Source organism: Rhincodon typus, chromosome 25, assembly GCF_021869965.1.
Source record: "Rhincodon typus isolate 14 chromosome 25, sRhiTyp1.1, whole genome shotgun sequence".
NCBI classification, from domain to species: Eukaryota; Metazoa; Chordata; class Chondrichthyes; order Orectolobiformes; family Rhincodontidae; genus Rhincodon; species Rhincodon typus.
The window spans coordinates 5744787-5755613 of record NC_063356.1 but is presented as its reverse complement, the minus strand read 5'-3'; positions in this window follow the sequence as shown (position 1 = coordinate 5755613).

Here is a 10827-nt window from a genome sequence, read left to right as displayed (position 1 = left end):
AATGTCAACTTTCCTGCTCCTCTGATGCTGCCTGGCCTGCTGTGTTCCTCCAGCTCCACACTGTGTTCCTCCAGCTCCACACTGTGTTATCTCTTGTGCTTATATAGCTGCTTTTAATGCAATAAAATGTCCCAGAAGGAGAGTTATAACACAATATGAAACACCAAGCCACACAAACCAATTTTAGGACAGCTGACAAAAAAAGGTTGGTGTAAACAATGGGTATCATGGAACATCATAAGAAAGAAAATTAAGGTAGAGAGGTTTGAGAAAGTGATTCTAGAGCTAATGACATGGTTGCCAATGGTGATACAATTAAATTTGAGGACTGCAGTAGTATTGGGGGGTGGGGGAAAGGGTGGTTGTGGGTGGGACAAGTCTACAAACATTGGGAGGGAGGCCCAAACATTTAAATAAAAATTCAGTCGTGGGATGTGGATCCAATGGCTGAGCGCACTTTCATTGTCCGCCCCAAAGGGGTGGTGAGCTGCTGCCTTGTCTCCTGCAGACTATGAGGCATAGATAGACCCACAATGTTGTTACTGAATTAGCTTTTACTGTCACATGTACTCAAATGATTACAGTGAAAAGTGTACAGTCACTGCATTACAGCACCAACTTATGTACAAAGATAGCTAGGTGCAGATACTTAAGATCAAATTCTTAGGAAACAAAGAAAAATTTGAAAAATAAAGAAATAACGAGTCCAGCAGTATAGGTCATCGGCATAAATTAGAAAAATACAGAATTGAAAAGTTCAGAATATCAGTCTTTCTGACCCAGTCCATGCCAGCACCTAGCCTGAAGGGAGAACTCCCCCACCTCACCACCTCCTGTGCCAGACCCACCAAAGTAGCTGTCACCCCACATTAAGTGCCATCCCTTCGCAGCTGGACCCACTTCACTCAGGCCGCTGCACCCACACTTGTACCAGAACCAGGAGTCCCTGGTTCTGCTGCCAGCTGCCAGGCTGCTTGCCAACTTCAGCTGGAAATGTCACCTTGATGGTGCCACCATCTTGAAGAGTTCACTTCCATTGGTGCTGCCTTCCCGTTGCTGGGAGAATGACATCACTGCTGCTGCTATTGGCCCCGAACACCGGGAGAATGACATCACTGCTGCTGCCATTGGCCCCGAACACCGGGAGAATGACATCACTGCTGCTGCCATTGGCCCCGAACACCGGGAGAATGACATCACTGCTGCTGTCATTGGCCCCGAACACCGGGAGAATGACATCACTGCTGCTGCTATTGGCCCTGAACAGCAGGAGAATGACATCACTGCTGCTGCTATTGGCCCAGAACACTGGGAGAATGACATCACTGCTGCTGCTATTGGCTCCGAACACTGGGAGAATGACATCACTGCTGCTGCTATTGGCCCCGAACAGCAGGAGAATGACATCACTGCTGCTGCTATTGGCCCCGAACAGCAGGAGAATGACATCACTGCTGCTGCCATTGGCCCAGAACACCAGGAGAATGACATCACTGCTGCTGTCATTGGCCCCGAACACCAGGAGAATGACATCACTGCTGCTGCCATTGGCCCCGAACACCAGGAGAATGACATCACTGCTGTTGCCTCTGATCACCAGGAGAAGCTGTCTCCACCACTCTGCAAGCGACCCCTCCTGTGCTGATGTGGCCAACCAACCCGGCACAGAAAAGAAGGAAAACAACAGACCAAAAGAGAAAGAAAATGTAACAAAAGGAAAGAGCTGAAACAGAAGTAAAACAAAGAAGGAAATGGGGCCAGGTCAAAAGAGGCCGCACGCAGCCGGTCCTGCACCGGAAAATAGGGAGGGAGTTCCAAGATTTAGATCCAATGAAAGAGCAGTAATATATTTCAAAGTTAGGATGGTGAGTAGCCTGGCTGGGGGGGAGCTTGCAAATGGTGATGTTCCCATGTATCTGCTACCCTTATACATTTAAATGGTCATAGGTTTGGAAGGATCTGTCTAAGAATCTGTGGTGAATTTCTGCAGTGCATCTCGTAGATAGTACATCCTGCTGCTCCTGAGTATTAGTGGCAGAGGGAGTGGATACTTGTGGATGTGGTGCCAATCAGATGGGCTGCTTTGCCCTGGATGGTGTCAAGCTTCTTGAGCATTGAGGGGGCTGCACCCATCCAGACGAGTCAGTACATTGAGAGAACGTAAAGTCAGGAAGAGAATTTTAAAATTGAGTCATTACGTGATAAGGAGCCATCATAGGTGAGGAATGATGGGGAAAGAGACTTGGCAGGAGTAAGGACTCAGGTAGCAGACTTTTGCATGACCCCAAGATTACAGGAGGGAGAATGTGGAGTCTGGCATGGATTGTGTTGATAACAATCTGATGATAAACATATTATGGATGAAGATTTCGGCACTGGATCAACTGATACCCAATAAGACCATAAGACATAGAAGTAGGCCATTCAGCCCATTGACTCTGCTCCAATCAAATCCTTTCGGATCTGATAACCCTCAACTCCATTTTTCTGCTCTTTTCCCATATCCCCTGATTCTCTTCCTTATTAAAAATCTGCGATCTCAGCCTTGAATACACTTAAAGACCCAGCCTCAATGGCCCTCTGCAGTAAAGAATTCCACAGATTCAGTCCCCTTTGAGAGAAAGAATTCCTCACCGTCTCTGTTTTAAATGTGCAATTCCTAATTTTGAGAGTATGCCTTCTGGGCCTAGGCTGTCCCACAGAGTTAAACAACGATTCCCCATCAACACTATCAATCCCCCCTCCCCTTAAGAATCTTGTATGTTTCAATAAGGTCGCCTCTCATTCTTCCAAACGCCAAAGAGTACAGGCCCAAACCCAACCTAATCAACCACTCATAAGACAGTCCATCCATGTATGGGATCAGCCTAGAGAACCTTCTCTGGACTGCCTCCAAGCCCAGTATATTTTTCATAGACTTATAGAGTCATAAAGTTTTACAAAACAGAAACAGACTTTTTGGTCCAACTTGTCCATGCCAACCAGATATCCTAAATTAATCTAGTCCCATTTGCCAGCATTTGGGCCCATATCTTTCTAAACCCTTCTTATTCATGTACCCATCCAGATGCCTTTTAAACGTTGTAATTGTACCAGCCTCCACCACCACCTCTGGCAGCTCATTATACATGCACCACCCTCTGCGTGAAAAAGTTGCCCCTTCAGTCCCTTTTAAATTTTCCCCCTCTCACCTCAAACCTTAGATAAGGCTGTTTGCTCTAGACAGCGACAGTCGCCAGAGAGAAGGATGGACTTGGTGATTAAAGGGCATATTTTGGAGTAGGGACCAAAGTTAATGGGAGAAATCATCTGCTCTCAGAAGTACTAGGGTTGGAGGCAGCATTGGCAGTACATTATGTGGGGGTGCTGTGATCTTCATCCGAAAAGAAGTCTGGATGAAAGGGTTCGTGAGTGATAATCTCACGCTGTTGCCAATCGAGGGCCTTAAGTGGCCAATTCTAGATGATACAAGGGACTGAACTCCTCAGGATTAACCCAACTGTAGGTGGGCCAGGATAGAGGTTGTGGATTTGTTGAAGAAGCCAGAGCAAGTTTTGCAATGGATTGTGTAGACAGCACACACAACAGAAGAGTGACCAGGCGATGGAAGGAGTAAATTTTTAACATGGACGATGAACTGATGATCATGCAGCTTATTTTAACTTGCACGATAATGGTGTTGATTCAAGATTGACAATTATTATGTTAAGGTAAACAATGAGAGGTTGTCTCCACTGGTTTCAGAGCTAGAGTGTGAGACGTAACTTTAAGCTAATAATTTTAAAAAATAGCTCAGGGAACAGTTGAAATATGAAATTCTCTATCACTAATGATTGTTCAAACAGATTTCATAATAAATCATTTTTATAAATGGATGAGTAGTTCCATTATATAAAGGTGTATGCAGGAAGAAGGTGAGAACAATAAAGTGAGATCATATTAAGTGGCTCATGAAATAAAAAGTTCTGGCATTGATCTGATGGAACAAATGGCCTGTTTCGGCTCTGTATCATTTTAAATGTCAGACGCCACATTTCAAAATGTCACATTTTTATGACGATGCATAATAACAATTTTTTTTAAAAGGGCAAGTTCAGTCGTTTTGTTTTGCTGGTTTTTGATCTTCATTGAGTCTCCATAGTTTTACAGTCTAGCAATGGCTCAATTCAAAATTTCTCAAATCACTGAAGACACAGGAGGCCTGAAATACAAACAGGAAATACGTTTTGTGGCTGGGTATCCTTGGAGAGGGAGCACAGAGTGCCCAACGATACTGTAGATGCCTTTAGGGACAGGTGGGCACTGTGGGGGTAGACAGCATCATCACCCCCTCCAACTTTTTTTTTAATTCCCTCCTTCCCTCTCTCCCTCCTTCACTCTTACCTTTGATGGTCTGCATTCCCTTAAAGAAAACAACAAATGCTGGAGATCACACCGTGTCAGGCAGCATCCATGGAGAGAGAGAGAGCAAGCTAATGTTTTGAGTCTAGATGACTCTTCATCAGAGCCCTTAATGAGCTCTGCATATAAATTTTCCTGACAGTCGACATTAGATTCATGGTCATCATAATACACTTAATTCCAGATTTTTATTGAATTCAAACTCCACCATCTGCCATGCGGGACTGTTTTTGATTGTCAGGAAAAACTCATTTGGTTCATTAATGTTCTTTAGGGAAGGAAACTGCCATCCTTTCTTGCTCTGACCTATACATGACTCCAGACCCACAGCAATGTCGTTGACTCTTAACTGCCCTCTGGGCAATTAGGGATGGGCAATAAATGCTGGTTTAGCCAGTGATGTCCATGTCACATAAAGGAATAAATAAAAAGCTCATCAGGTCTGACACTATGTGCTCAATTACAGCAGTTAATTCTTTGCAGGTGATCAGGGAGGTTCAACACTATACAAAATCAGGACAGACAGTATATGGACTGGTTATGCTGTTCGTGTAGATTTTTCATCCAAATTATGCCATTCTGAGAATTCACCACTTCTGCATCTACTCAACTCCCATAACTTTAAAGAATTGGGTAAGAGACAGGCAGAATAATACCCTGCATATGTCACATTCCCTGCCCCATCCCACCAAGTATATCATAGAATCCCTACAGTGTGGAAACAGTCCCTTTGGCCCAACAAGTCCACACCAACCCTCAGAGCATCCCACCCAATCTACACATCCCTGAACACTATAGGCAATTTAGCATGGCCAATCCACCTATAGCCTGCACATCTTTGGACTATGGGAGGAAGCTGGAGCGCCTGGAGGAAACCCATGCAGACATGGGGAAAACATGCAAACTCCACATAGACAGTCGCCTGAGGCTGGAATCGAACCCAGGTCCCTGGTACTGTGAGGCAGCAGTGCTAACCACTGAGCCACTGTGCCGCCCCAACTATTAAAACAAAACATCACAAAAGCATCTTTCTCAAAAACATAGAAATTAGGAACAAGTGTGGATCACTCAGTCCTGTGAACCTGCTCCACCATTCAATATGATCATCCTACTCAGTATCCTGTTTCCACTCCCCCCCCCATAACCTTTAATCCCTTTAGCCCTAAGAACTATATCTGACTCCATCTTGAAATTATTCAATGTTTTGGCCTCAACCACTTTGTGTGGCAGCGAATTCCACAGGCTCCGCACTATCTGGCTGAAGATGTGCACAGGATGGGCAGAAGGGCTAAACTTGTTGATGCATGACCTTGACTGAGTTCTGTGAACATTCCTGCATGTGCTGAAGCTGGCACAATCAACATGTTTTTCTGTAGTTGTTTTTCTGTGCCCTACTGTTTGTTATACCGTGTAAGAGAGAGAGAGTTTTGTTCCAAGTTGCTGGACTTCACCTCGGACCGGGATCACAAGCGGTGCCAGGAACAACCTCAGCCTCCAGACCAGCCGTCAGTTGAGGGGTCCCCAATGGGCAGGAGAGCGTGAGGCTTACTGTTGTTTTCCTCTCTTCATTCATCTTATTTACTCAATAAATGTTCCTTTCTTTCCTTGCCCTTTATTATTACTCCATAAATGTTGATATTTAAGCAAATTGCTGTTGTCGAGCCTTCTCTTAACAACATTTAATCAAATCCTAAAAGAACCACTTGGATGAACTCTGTGATCCAAGACAAGATGTTTCTCCCCATTCAGTCCTGGATGGCCTACCTTGTATCCTTAGACTGTGACACCTGGCTCTGGACTCTCCAGTCATAGGGAACGTCCTTCCCACATTTATCCTGTCTAGTCCTGTTGGAATTTTATAGATTTCTATGAGAGCAACCCTCCCCCAACCCCATTCTCCACTACATACAGTCCAAACTGACCCAGTCTCTCTTCATAAATCAGTGCGGCCATTCCCAGGATCAATCTGGGATCATTCCCACGATCAATCTTCAGCACATTCCCTCCATGACCAAAACAACCTTCCTCGGATAAGAAGACCGAAACAGCACACAATACTCCAGGTGTGGTCTCACCAAATTCCTGCCCTCAGGGCATCCCAAAGTGCTTTATACTCAAATCTGGAAAAGGCTCACCTTTGGAACGGAGGAAACATGGGTTGTCAATTTATACACAACAAGCACCATCCCACAAAAACACAATGCTTACATAATCTGCATTTAATGATGTTGGCTGAGGGGTAAATATTGGACAAGATACTGGGGAGAAACCCCCCTACTCTTCCAGTTTTTTGGTCCGGCGTGGTGGTCTCTCGGCCTGTCCTGGTGGTCTTTCAGCAGCCCATGGTGGTCTTTTGGCCCAGTGCGGTAGGCTTTCGGTGATACATGGTGATCTCTCAGCCTGGCGTGGTGGTTATTCGGCAGTATGTGGTGAACTGTTGGTGTAGTGGTCTTTCAGTGGTCCGTGGTTGTCTCTCAGCCTGGTGTGGTGGTCTTTCAGCGGCCCATGGCAGTCTTTTGGCCTGGCGTGGCCTCAGCATGGACTTGTGGTCTTGAGGCGATTCCAGAGAGGTCTCCTGGTCTCAAGTGTCTCAAGGTGAAAGCCTGGCATGGTCTGGAGTCAAGGCCCAGCGCCAGTGGAAGGCTAGGGACCAGCGTGGCCTGATTGGGAAGGACTGTTATTCTGAACTTTTTATTTCTCTACTTTCTAATTTATTCCTACAGCCTGCAATGCTGGACTTTTTATTTCTTTATTTTTCTGATCTTTTTCCCGAAGAACTTGCACTGAAGAATCTGTACCTACGTACCTCTGAACCTAAGATGGCAACATAAGCGGCAACTTGTAGACTTTACACTGTACTCATTTGAGTACATACAACAATAAAACTAATTCAATTCTGCCTTCTGATATTTGTATAAGAAAGGCTCTTTCATCTGACTTATTGAGAGCAATGCCAGAGAAGATCTGTTAACATTGCGTGACAACTTCTGCACTTCAGTGAATGTAACAGCTCTGAACGTGATAAGATTGTGATATAAAGAAAAGGGGGCTTGTAATCAGAGCACTGACTGCCTCAAGAATTCACAATGAAAGCAAACAAGATCAAACACTCAACAGCAAACTAAAATGGAAAAGAGAATGAAACAATCCAACAAAAGAATTGAAAGATTAAATAGGAAAAAGTGGGGGAGAAATTAATGTCACTGCATTATTAACCAGGGAGCACATAATTTACAAGATTAGAAAATGCTTGGGGTTGAATGTGATAAGAACTTTAGGTTGTTCGGTTGTCACTGAAAGAAAATTGAATGAATATCCTGAAAGAATAACTAGCATTTAAAAAGTCACAATCTTTTTTTGCTCTTTGTACTATTAATGAAAAACATTGAATTTACCATAGAACCCCTACAGTGTGAAAACAGGCCATTTGACCCGACAGGTCTATACTGACCAAACTGCTGAAGAGCATCCCACCCAGACCTATCCTCCACTGTATCCCTGTAACCCCACATTTCCCATAGCTAACCCACCCAGCCTGCACATCCCTGAACTCCACAGGCAATTTAGCATGGCCAAGCCACCTTACCGGCACATCTTTGGACTGTGGGAGGAAACCGGAGCACCCGGAGGAAGCCCACGCAGACAGCGGGGAGAATGTGCAAACTCCATACAGACAGTCACCTGAGGGTGGAATCGAACCCAGGTCCCTGGCACTGTGAGGCAGCAGTGCTAACCACTGAGTCACTATGCCACCCTAAGTTTGATTAAAAAAGGGTATCACTTGTTGGGGAAAAAAAATGTATTGTTTGTATTTTGTCACTGTATTTTGGATAATTCTCTTAATTCTTTTTTTCTCAGCAGAGTGAAACTATTGGTTTCGAACCAATACCAACATATTTTGCCAGGTACAGAGTGGGGAGCACAGTTTAACAGGAAGTATTAACAGCCACCAAGTCGAGATGGGTCTCTGTGCCCAGAGGGTGAGGTTGGAGTGGGCACAGGGAGTGGCTGTTCTTACCTCAAGCTCCCTCAATCTGGACTTTGCAACAAGGTCACTCAAACAAGGCCTGCAACAATCCCTCCTGAAGCATAGGAGGCTGAGGGATGACATTGTAGAGGTTTATAAATCATGACTGGCATGGGTAGGATGAATAGATCTTTTTCCCAGGGTAGGGGAGTCCAAAACAAGAGGGTAGGGGAGTCCAAAACAAGAGGGTAGGGGAGTCCAAAACAAGAGGGCATAGATTTAAGGTGAGAAGGGATAGATTTAAAAGGGACCTAAGGAGCAACATTTTTCACGCAGAGGGTGGTGTGTATATGGAATGAGCTGCCAGAGGAAGTGGTAGAGGCTGGTACAATTACAACATTTAAAAGGTATCTGGATGGGTATGCGAATAGGAAGGGTTTAGAGGATTACGGACCAAATGCTGGCAAATGGGACTCGATCAGTTTAGGATGTCTGGTCGATGTGGATGAGTTGGGCCGAAAGGCCTGTTTCTGTACTCTATTACGTTAGACTCTAATACTGCCCAGAATTGGCAATCCTAGCTGTTGTCACTTTGGGCGTTTTGACCACGTTAATGGAGTTGGAAGAGATGTTCCTTTACGCAGAGAATTGTGAATCCTCAGTCCCACAGATCTGCGGATGTTCAGCCGTGTGTATTCAAAACTGAGACCAGTAGCTGTGTTGAAAGTCAGTTGTCACATGATTGTCGGGATCTAAAAGCTGAAACTGAGGAAATCAAATGGCAGAAAGGCGATCCCATACAGCAGCAAAAATCTGGAAGAGGGCTGAGACAGAGGGGGAATTGGGACCAAGCAGGGAGTCAGAGCCAAATGGGGGAAAGCAGGAGCAAGGGGGCATATAGAGCGGAGGGGAGAGTGAGTCACAGTGGGCAGCAGGTTGTGTCAGTCCAAGGAGGGAGTCAGGAGACCCATAAGTGACTGTGCTGTACAATTATCTCCATTATACAGATGTTCCCTGAAACAAGGGAATGGGAGACTATGAAGATCGGCTGGGAAAGTGCAGTCGAGATAGATGATCAACTATAATCTTACTAAGACCAGGCTAGTAATGACTATTCCTGCTCCTTTTCATTAAGGGGGAGTGCAATAAGATAGAGAAATGGGTGCTGAGCTCAACTGTAGTAGAAAATATTGTGATCATTTCAAATTTGCCATTCCTGTGTTTGCCCTTGTGTGTGGGACCAAAGCCATCATCAATATGCCCCTCCCATCAGCAATATTCACCATAGAACAAGTTACGTTTCCTTGGTGTTTTCAACATCCAAAAATCAAAAAGTGCATTACAGCCAATGATACACTTTTGAAATTTAATCACTGTTAGTAATGCAGCAAGTTTTACACAGGAAGATTCCAACGTGATGATGTTGGGCAAATGATAGATAATGAGCAAGGAAATCTGGCAGAGTTTTTTTTTTCTTTGAGAGATGAAGGGATCTTTTATATTACCTGAGAGGCTGACAACTTAATGTCTCATCCAAAAGATGACACCTCCAATAGCCTAGCATCCCCTCAATACCACATTGGTATATTGATCTGGACTTCCATTCAATTTCCTGAACAGGGAAGAAGCTAAACATTATCAAATCATAACAATAGAAATTCAAACAGTATCATTATTAATTACTCACAGTCAACAGCTTTTCAATCACCAATTCAAGAAGTTTATTTTTTGAAGCAGCCAATTATTAAGTAAATACCTATTCCTGCCCCTGAGCCTTTAACACAACGGGAGGAAATAACTTTGCGATTGATGGCAATGCAAAAGGAAACAATTACTGCTTTATGAAATAAAATCAGAAAATGTTGAAAAAACTTAGTGTGTCTGGCAGCAGACAAACAGAAGGTAAAATTTTTCCTCTCCATTTGATTAAGGATTGGGGTAGCGAATGAAATCTTTGCTGAATTACAAATATTGGTCATGGCACTGGAAATAAAACCCCACTACTCTTGAAGCTATCACAAATATGAATAGATTTTGTCAGACTACCCACAGACCATAATTTGCCTAACTCTCAAATTTAGGATAAAAGAAAATGAACAAAAAACAAAGAAAAGTGGAGCACAGGAACAGGCCCTTCAGCCAGCTGAGGCTGTGCTGACACATAGTGTCCTTCTAAACTCAAACCCTTTAGCTTCTTGCAGTCTGTATCCCTCTATTCCTGCCCATTCCAGGTTTCTGTATTTACCAAGAAGATACTGTTTATTACAAACAAAGTGTCTTTAACCAATGGAAACATTAAATATGAATAGCTAACTTACCTAAACTCCAAGCCCTTTTAAATTACCCGCTTCATAACAGATAGCCACAGAAAAACAAACAATATGGGTTCAGAAGAGATTTACCAGAATGTTAGACAACAAGGTGCAGAGCTAGATGAACACAGCAGGCCAAGCAGCATC